Raw genomic sequence first — 9,889 nt, 5'->3', positions numbered from 1 at the left:
AATCGAGAATCGCGAAAGAAAAACAAATCTCTTCAAGCGACGAGTCCTCGTTCAGCGGTCGACAAATCCCCTTTTCAAACAAAACAATTAATGTAACAACGCAAGGAGAGGACAGTGGAAAGGAAATCATGGAGCTTTCATCATTACACGAGCTGTTGGCTGGGTTTAAGGGTAACTGTGGGGCACACCACGCGCTCCGTGGTCGCAGTGGCCTTGGGAAATCATGGTTGGCTTTCGTTGACAGCGACCGGCCAATCCGTGGAAGGCGATGTATGTGTGTATGTTTGTTTGTGTGGGGACCTGTACCTTTCGCGCTCGAATTTGCACACGATATACGCGGAGTGTAATGCGCACGGCTCGTACGGCTGTGGGGTGTGCTGCGAGCGACCTCGGTCCGATCCGCGATTCCTTCCAGCTGTTTGTGGCTGAGTGGCATCACATTGCCGTTGTCACTTGCCCGCACACTTGGCATACAGTTGAGCGAATGACCTGGCTGACTCACTGCTCTCGCTTCTCACTCAACCCCGCCTCCCTCCAACATCCTCTCCTCTATTCAACACACATAGTCCTCCTCTCTCACTCTCTCTCTCTCTCTCTCTCTCTCTCTCTTTTTCTCTCTCTCTCTCTCTTGGTTCAACCCCCGAATCCAGTCCATGCGCGATGCACACGGAAGCCTTCAGCAGCAGGGTGCGGTTACTAGCAAGGAGGCAAGTAGCCATAGGACACTCTGGGGCTCACTGAGCGCAATCGCGCGCAAAGGACAGGCGCTTCGTGTGAGTGGTACCACTTGCGCTACAACCTTGAAAAAGCTCAGGACCCAGTGCCCAGGGCCCATGCAGGAATGCCCGTGGATCGGATGCTCGACTGTGGGGCACTGTGTGTAGTAACAAATCAGCACCCTTCTTTTGCCTGCTTGCCTTCTTCCTTCCGGTCCCGATTGGAAGCTTCAAACAGCTTTGGGAGATAAACAAAACAAAACCGCACCTGCACGAACACCAACGAGACCGGGAAATGGGGAGCTTTTGTGTTGGTGGACTACAAAACTGGAGCCATTTAACTGGAAACAGCACTCTACAACCCCCGGTGCTGCGTTGTTGTTGTCGATAGGATATGTTGTGCATTTTACGCCTTTTTCCCGTGGTCAGATTCCACAATTGGCCTGGGCATGAATGAGTCGAGATTCGATGCGGTAACTGGTGGCCAACTCCACATAAACATTCTCGCCAATAGCAAACACAGCTCACATCGTTATCTCTGCGATGGTTTGGAGACAGATGTAAGCAGAATGAAAAAAGCATATATATATTTAGAATCGTCCTGTTTTTTTCTTACAGAACTGGTGCATATTATTTCTGTAGAGAGAGCAGAGAAAATCGGAAGTAATCCATTCCAAAGCAAGGTGCAGAACAAGCCAGGATGCCAGGATCTGGTATAAAGAGCAAAGTTCCCAAATCACCCGGACAACTTCATAAAAAACTCTCTCTCTCTCTCTCCTTTTTTCTTCCTTTTGTTCTATCTCTCTCCCCCTCTCTCTCTCTCTGTGTAACTACACGCACTCAATGTACACCACGGATGTAGCACCGAATGTAACCTTGATCGGTTTACAGAATAGATAGAGAGTGTTTTAATCGTACAAACAATTAGTACTAATGTATGACTGCGCATATACACATATTTACTTCCAAGTGTTTATGTGCATATAAATGTGTGTGTGTGTGTGTGTGTGAACGCGAGTGATCAATTAACGCATCGCGCTGGATGGCGCTACGGGCGCCAACATTGGTCAGCTACCCTACTGACACAGAACATTTTCTCGCTCCTGTTAACGCTTAACAGGAGGGAATTCGTGCTTCCCGAATTCGACTGCCTCACTCTTGATCTACTCTCAGTCTTGGTCTCAAATATTGTAGCTAATCACCCTAGGTTAGGTGGGTAGGGGTAAGCAACGGCAACGGGGTAAGTTACCGATCATCATCCAGCGACCATCAGACGGGATCGGGCTCAAAATTGCGCGCGAAAAATGGCAAAACAAACCTACCTAACTGTCCTATCCATTGCGTAGTTAGCCAGTTTAACCGTCATCACACCATCCTCAATATCAACTTCATCATCATCATTCCATTCGTAAGCAGCCACCGCGCGCACCACTACTCGGGCGGGTTTCGCCTTCATCGACACGCACATAACGCCACCATCGCGCACGTCGTTTGGGGTGGGCTGGGTGAAGCTGCTGCTGCTGCTGATGGTACCCCACAACACCACCCTCAAGGCCGAAGCAGACAAGCCAAGGCTCCACATGACATGCCATTCTTCGACGCCACCCCCGCAGAGAAATCCCATACAAAATCGGGCATGGGATTTGACTGCGGGGACCCGGCCACAACGATCGACAAATGCATCAATGTAGCTCACACACATAAATATATTTACGCCCGTGAGCCGTGTCTCTGACGAAGCAACAACACACAATCCGATCTGACGAGCCGTCACACGCAAAACATGAATGTGGCAGGGAGACGGTTACTGGTAACACGCTGCTGCTGCTGGCATCCCCGCAGACGGATCAAAGACAAATGCTGGCATCCCCGCAGACAAATTCCATGTAAAATTAGGCATATTTGTATGGGATTTGTCTGCGGGGATCGGCCTGCCCCACGGAGAGAAACAAGAACGCTCACCAGCTCACACGTATACACAGAGATATGCTCTGCAAAGCCTAGCATCCCGTCGCCACCGGACAGGATGTTAGCGAATGTGACGCAGTCTGGAATGGGTGTACAATAACAACAAAAGAATGCAATGCTGCAACAATTACGCTAGCAAGATCTACTAGTGATCAACCAGAGGATCGCAAAAAGGTCGTCAACGGTCGCCTCTCATCCTTTGACCGGCCTGACGGCCAGTTGCTTAGCGGAGTGCGCGCGCGCCAAGACATGCGCAACGATCCCATTTGCTTCTGCTCCGTACAGTAGCAACCAACCTATGCACGGGAATTTTAGGTGCTGGTTAGTACTTGGAAGATGTACAGAATGAACCCTCTCCTCTTGGATTAGACGTTCAACGACATTCCGACTAGCCGACCTCTACGGGCTTCCATGAGCCCCGCCTGATGTCATAGCATGAGATTGGGTTGCCCTGGGTGGTATATCCCATCGCTTCCATCCCGACTATTCCCGCAAGTATGAAGACCGGTCTCGGTGGCCGGTTGTAGAAGCCCCGTCTGTCGATGCGAAGCGGATGATTATGCAAACGCAAAGCATCCAAGCCCAACGTCGGAGCGAACGTCGCGAGTTCGTCACGTTCCAGGAGCAGCTTCTCCAGCGGGGCGGGCCAATAGAGCAAGCTGGAGCCCCTGGGTTGCACCATTATTGATGGGGATATGCTGGGTACGTGGACTCTTCCGGTGTTACACCGACGTAGCGTCGCCGGTTCTAGTGTACCGCTTTCGATGATTTGACGTTGGTTTTGGTCGGTTTTGTTGAGAGAGGCTTAGTTTTGATAGAGCTGGAGCTGCAGCTGAAGCTGATTTCAGGCCTGGTGGCGTCTGCGTGTGTGTGTGTGTGGTATGTATGAGTGTGGATTGAAGTGGCCGTCCAGTGCTGTGCCCAGTAGGTTGTTAGAAGAAGTTTGCAGAACGCAGTTGGCACCGCCGGTACGTTGTCGTCGCGGTCTCCTTCGTTGGTTTATCTTATCACCAAAGGAGTGGATGGGTGGAGGAGGACGGGGAAGAGAATGAGGGATCTACTTCGCGCGTTGCCATCTTGCTGATGCCGGGGCTGCCGGGAGCCATCGAGCCTAATTTCGAATTGTCCTCCTCTTGCGGCCTCTGCCCCCATCCCCACTCCTTCCCCTTCCGGTGGTATCAACCGTGCTGCACGGGGTAGATTATCTATCATTCCGTCGGCGAACGAGGGGTGTGTTTGAGGGGACACACTGGACATTCTCCACTAACACAACACACGAGTAAATTACTGTTCCTGGATGTGCGCGAACCATCCAACTTGATTTCTTTTCGATTGTTTTGGGAGAGGTTTTGTGGACGTGGTGCGTCACACGCACCTCCTCCACCACCAAAACGGCCGGGAAACACACAAACAGATGAGTTAACAACACTGAGCACATTAGGAGCTTGGCGCAGGCGCAGGCGCACACCACTTCTGGCCCATTACCCGGGCTAATGCGCGCGGAGCTGACAACGCACTGACTGACTGATGGACACCCAAACCACGCCAATAACAACCGCGGGCGCTCTTCGCTACCGTGTGTGCTTGCTGCTGGAAGGAATGGATACTAAACGATTCACAGCGTTCCACAACGCGTCGGCTTACGATGGCTATGACGACGATCCGGGGCGTCTCACACACTGCATCTTCCGGCAAAAAGCCACACTGCATGCACACTGCGCGTCTTGCCCCTTGTCTGTCTCGCTTATTGTGTTAAAGCAGAAGCAGAAGAACGAAAAAACGGGGTGGTCCGAAGAAAAGGAAGGTTTAGATAAAGGTACAGGCGCTCGCGCGTCTTAGAACAACACTATGACAATAAAAACAAAAAAAAACGGCACAATAACGACAAAAAACGAAAAAAAACACACGATCTGCTGTTGGTGGTCCTGGAGCTTCGACTCGCTTCCGGGAGGACCTGTGTGTCCTGGGATGCTCGCTACCAAGCATCACCGTGGGAGGTCACAACCACACAACTCTCTCCCTCCCACCCTGCCTTTCTCTCTACCAGCACACCTGGCCCCGTGGGGTACACACCTCGGAGGAAGTCTGGTCACCGTCGTCTCGACCACCCTCTCGTGCTTCGTGTACGTATCCTGCCTCCGTTTCCTTTGCGTTGCTCTTCTGGGCTTCGGCTGCTTCTTTTGCCTAGGTGCGGGACTCGCGACTGCTGCTGCTACTGCGGCTGGTGCTCGGAACGTTGCTGTTGCTGAGGGGCAACTAGTGGTGGCAGCAGGATGTGGAGAGTGCGCGCGCGATTTCCGAAAATGGAAAGGGTAAGCAGAAAACAGAGTAAAGCGGATAAGGGTTTGTTGTGCAAAAAGAGCGAAACCAACAAAACAAAAAAAGGACGAGCGTGAAGCTCGCAGGATAAGCCGAAACGCGGGAGTTTGGTGCACCCCGTGATGAGCAGAGGAAGCGCGGGGATGGGATGGGGGAAAGGTGTGAGCTCGCGCTCGATGGCGATAGGGAGGAGTGTTGGGGGGTGGAGCGGTGCGTGCGATGGTGCGGCCGCACAACTAGCAGCAATAGCGGCAACATTTCTTTTTTCTCTGTTGATTTTGCTGGCCTCTCTCCTTCTCTTTCTCGCACGGGCCCCGTGGCTATTTGCTGCTGAAGCTGCTGTTGCTGTTGCTGTTGGTGGTCCTGGCACATAGCGCGGAACAACAAACTGCTGTCACTGCATTGCCACTGCCCGCTTCCCTTACCCCTTTCACCATTCGGTCAGCACTGCCGATGCCTCCAAGCTACGGAACAGCTACGCCAGAGAGGAAAGCCAGCCGCGGGGTGACGAGAATAGCGACACGGGATAGGGTGAGAAAACGCGAAGGGAGGGTGCGAATGATGCTTACGACGGTATGACGACGACGACGGACCCCGCTGCTGATGCTGCTGCTGCTGCAGGTGACGGCGGTGGACGGTTCACGATCGCAGATAGCCGAACGCAGGCGGGTCGTCATATTTTCCTTGCGAACTCCGAATTGAAACTAGCGGAAGATGGAATTATTTTGACATTACGCTCGCGAACGTCATTGGGTTACTCACGGTCGTCGAGCGACAAAGCAGCACGACTAGCTACACTCAATCGGTGGTGCGAGCAGGACGACACCATGCGTTACGACACGTTGGTTACGATTCGAGTAGTTTTTTGTTCGCGAGTGACACTGTTCGAATCGTCAAAATCTCGAACAGTTTTCTCTCTCTCTCTCTCTCTCTCTCTCGCAAATGAAAGCTAAGCTCGATAGGCATCCGAGGTAACTAAAAGGGTAACTAATAGCAAAGGATTCCAGAAACCACTAGGAAATTCGGATACTTGAAACACCAAGTCTCTAGGCGCTTAATTCTTTCGTGAAGCGCGATGGGGGCGAAAGAGCAACAGCAACAATACGATGGAAGACACTAGCGACACCACTTGGTGTGGTAAGGAAGCTGACATGCCCGCTCTCTTCCTGCCCATTTCCCCTCCCCTTGGCCTTCTAATCGATACCCCAGGCTGTCCGGCGACGGTCGCACGCAAGGAGGGTGTTGCGGAGGGAACGCGGCTGACGCGTTATGTGTTTTGCTGACGATGACGAAGAATCCGAATGGTATACGTAATCACGGGATGACGTCATCCGCGACCTTCTCCGCGTCAGCAGCAGCATCAGCAGCAGCATCAGCAGCTCCGCGAATGCCCTGCGATGTGATGCGACGACGCGCTTCACTGATGTCCGCGGTCTCCGACATATTTCTCGTCGTTATCTTCACTTAACGGCTTATCTTTACTTCGGCAGGCACTTTCGCAATGACCTCGCGGAGTCCTGTAGCTTGGCCGCCGTACGGGCCTTGCCCAATGCCGATGTCATTTCATTCCGGCAACACAATGTCGGTGGCGGTGTGCTTGGTCTGCCCCCCACCGGAATGTGCATTCTCTGGCATGATCATCATCATGTTGCGAACCCGTGCTCTGCTTCGGCTTCCGCTACTCGCCGTAGGTGAATGCCTCGTGGTACACGTGGTTCCACTGCTAGCGGGTGGCCAGGCGACTCCTCAAAGCATATATGCCAGCGGATCACGTCATCGAGGTGGTGAGGCGCCTGCTTCTCCTCCTCTTCTCCTCGCGCTGACGTCGTTCAATGTGACGGCGACCAAATGTGTCGCCCATGGGGCAGTATAGCGCGCGCGTACTCTCGCGCCTCTTCGCATCGAGCACACGTTCACGCTGTTGCTTCTGCTTACGTCATCACGCAGCAGCTCGAGTGGTTTTTATGGTTGTTATTTTTTCCTTTTTTTAATTCACGTTTTGTTTATTATGCGTCCTTCAGCTCACCTCCTTCGTTGCCTGAGAGAGAAAGAGAGAAAGAAAGAAAGAAAGAGAGAGAGAGAGAGAGAGAGAGAGAGAGAGAGAGAGAGAGAGATTAACCCTTCCATCGCATGCGCTGGAATGAATAACGTGTCGCTGTTGGGAATGGACCCCGCGATTACAAGCTGCCACGCACAAACCCCTCTGGCTGGCTGGCTGCACGAGCTTCTTTGAGGAGGAATTTTTGAGCGAAATGGAAATTGACCTCAAGCTTAAATTATTGGCCGCGATGTCTATCGGTGGTGACGCATACGCATTGCCTCTTCCCTGTAAACTTTTAAGGCGATTCAAGCGATGATAGCTGATGTAATAACAAGGATTGAGATGATAGATCCATAAAATCCCGATCCCTATTTTTTTTCAACATATATGATGAGATCGCAAAGCATGCTAACTGCTAATAGTGCTGTAAGGTCGTATTCGTCGAAGTGATCGCGCTCCCAGTTATTAGGCCGAACCTTTGCGTTTACCAGATGAACGATGGATACAAAGACGACGGAACCTCCAGTGATTGAAACACGTGTTTCAGCACGATCCATCCAACCACAACCCCAGCTAGACCGCAAGCATAACAGCTCGCAATACTCCGGCAAGGGTCGGATCGCGTGTTATCAGCACCACAGCGAAGTGCCCATTCGGTAACCGTTGGTGCGTGAGTCGTCGAGGGAAAAACGACGTGGACGAGACAAAGAGAAGGACAAAATCAACAAACAAGCAAACAAACAAAAAAACTCGGTGGAAAGAGAGAGAGAGAGAGAGAGAGAAAGAGAGAGAGAGAGAGAGAGAGAGAGAGAGAGAGAGAGAGATCGGATTGGAAGCTTAGGGCTCGCCTTCGGTGGCTGGCAAGATAACGGCCGCGGAGGATCGTGGTCGTGGCTTGCTTGCCGGGCCTGTAGTCGCATCGCAATGTTTATGTTTCCGCTCCCGTGGCCGCCCCACTTCTATCTCACGGGCACCCGTGAAACGTGCGAGCCGATTGAGACAAACGCGGCATACAGCTCGCCAATCCCCGGAAGAGGACCGAACCCGGCGCCGTGATCAATATGCATCCCAGAAGTACACTTCGCAGCGCATTAACAACGGGTTGGGGGGGGCGCAGGAATAAACAAATCGTGCGGCTCCGTAGCCCCAGCAATCGACACATCCCGAGCATCTTGGCGGCCAGGGCACGTCCCTTACAGGACGATACAAGGCGATTGCGATGATGATGGATTCACACTGTCCCGCGCAAACCGCGCCCTCATTGCTAGACTCATCCGTACAATCGTCACCTTCACAGCTTGACCCACCCGCTGATCGTCCACGATCAGCGACCACAAAACCAGCGGCAGCAGTAGCATGACGTAATGTTTATGTTATTTTTAACTCGGCTCCGGCTCGCGCGCTAACCGATTGGTGGCCATGACGAAGGCGCATGGCTGGCTAGCAACCGTGTGTGTGCCTGTCGCGTTCTCTACCCCGTCTTATCCAGTCTCGCATCTACTCTCCGGAGGCCCCGGAGGCAGGGTAATGTTGGGTTTTGAGAAGCGAACCATCGGTGAATCATCGGTGAACCAACGAACGTTGGCCATGGGGGGGGGGGGGGGAGGGGTGTGGGGTGTCATTTCACGATGACCTCAAACCAACGAAAAGAGGAAACCTTCGAACTAACTAACCCTTTCGCTGGACGAACCCTTTCGAAATATCGTCAAAAACAACAAATCAGCTCGTCAGCTCGAACGTAACTTCCAAACCTGCTCGAAAGCAACTTGCACGGAACGGGCTAATTTGTTGTACGATAGTTGAATGGTTCCGGCGAGTAAATTCCATACAAAATCGGGCATTTTTGTCTGCCGGAGGTAACACTGTAGATCTGCCCCCCGATGATCCGTCAAAGTTTATTTTTTCATTAAAACACAGTTTTAGAGTGTCAATTAAGCTATTAAGGAAGGGCGACCCCCGCCCTGGGGCCAACAGTCTCACCCCCTCCACGAGGTCTACAGTTTTACCTGCATTCGGTACGTACTAACTCCTTTTTCTTCCCTTTACCACCGTTCAAGATATTTCTATTTTTCATAAACATTTATTAGGTTATTTAGCTACTTACTGGTTATTTGTAAATCCCAAAAACTGTGCAATTTGGGGGTTTGGAGGAGAGGGGGAGGGCGTACTAGAGATGTAATTGGTATTTAATGACTCCTTTCTCTTCCCACTATCCCCCTACACGATATTGGTAAGATTCTCGCACATTTATTCGGTTTTTAACCACTTAAAGTTCAATTGTCCATCCAAAAATTGTGCAATTTGGTAGAGATGTAGATAGTCTTCATGTCATGCCTTCAAAAAGATACTTTTTACGGTGCCGATCGTAGCTGCGTGATGGGTCATCTGAAATCATACAAATCGATATTCTTTTGATAGATTATAAGTTTATTCAGGTAGCCCCGTTGAGTTGTGTTTGAATTTCCTATTTTTCGATTTTTGCCAGATTTTTAAAGTTGAAAAAGTGATCACAATGAACAAGCCGGGTTCGTCGCTTATGTCTTCAGGGCCAAGTCTTTTGATTCGCACCGAAAACAGTTCCCATCGTAGCTGAGTGATGGGTCATCAGAAAAATGCAAATCGATACTCGTTTGAAAGATTATAAGTTTATCTAGGTAGCCCCGTCGAGTTTTTGTTGAATTTCATATTTTTCGATTTTTGGCAGATTTTTAAAGTTGATGCTTTTTGCGATTTTGCGTAAAACCACGATTTTTAAATATTTGTTTTAAAAAAAGTATCAACAATTTTCTCAAAATCTCTACGAGGCTACCTGGCAAAAAGTGTACAGATTATGTGTTAAAAATTT

The 9,889-nt window shown here is 50.9% G+C and overlaps 1 protein-coding gene across 3 annotated transcripts in view; it reads right to left on the bottom strand.

The window, feature by feature from the left end:
* The window catches only part of LOC126579529 (cyclic AMP response element-binding protein B), a 15,714-nt gene extending 9,794 nt beyond the window's left edge, over positions 1-5,920 (bottom strand). For 2 of the 3 annotated variants that reach the window (XM_050242907.1, XM_050242908.1), the window contains exons 1-3: positions 5,766-5,920; positions 5,573-5,707; positions 4,758-4,940 (exon numbers count right to left, since the gene is read on the bottom strand). The gene's annotated coding sequence lies outside the window, so the exon portion shown is untranslated. The remainder of the gene's footprint in view (positions 1-4,757; positions 4,941-5,572; positions 5,708-5,765) is intronic. The other variant, XM_050242906.1, reaches the window with a different exon arrangement.
* Positions 5,921-9,889: the final 3,969 nt, after the last annotated feature.

Source organism: Anopheles aquasalis, chromosome Y, assembly GCF_943734665.1.
Source record: "Anopheles aquasalis chromosome Y, idAnoAquaMG_Q_19, whole genome shotgun sequence".
Lineage (NCBI taxonomy): Eukaryota > Metazoa > Arthropoda > Insecta > Diptera > Culicidae > Anopheles > Anopheles aquasalis.
Note: the sequence above shows the minus strand (reverse complement) of the source record. Positions and strands in the feature narration are given on the sequence as shown.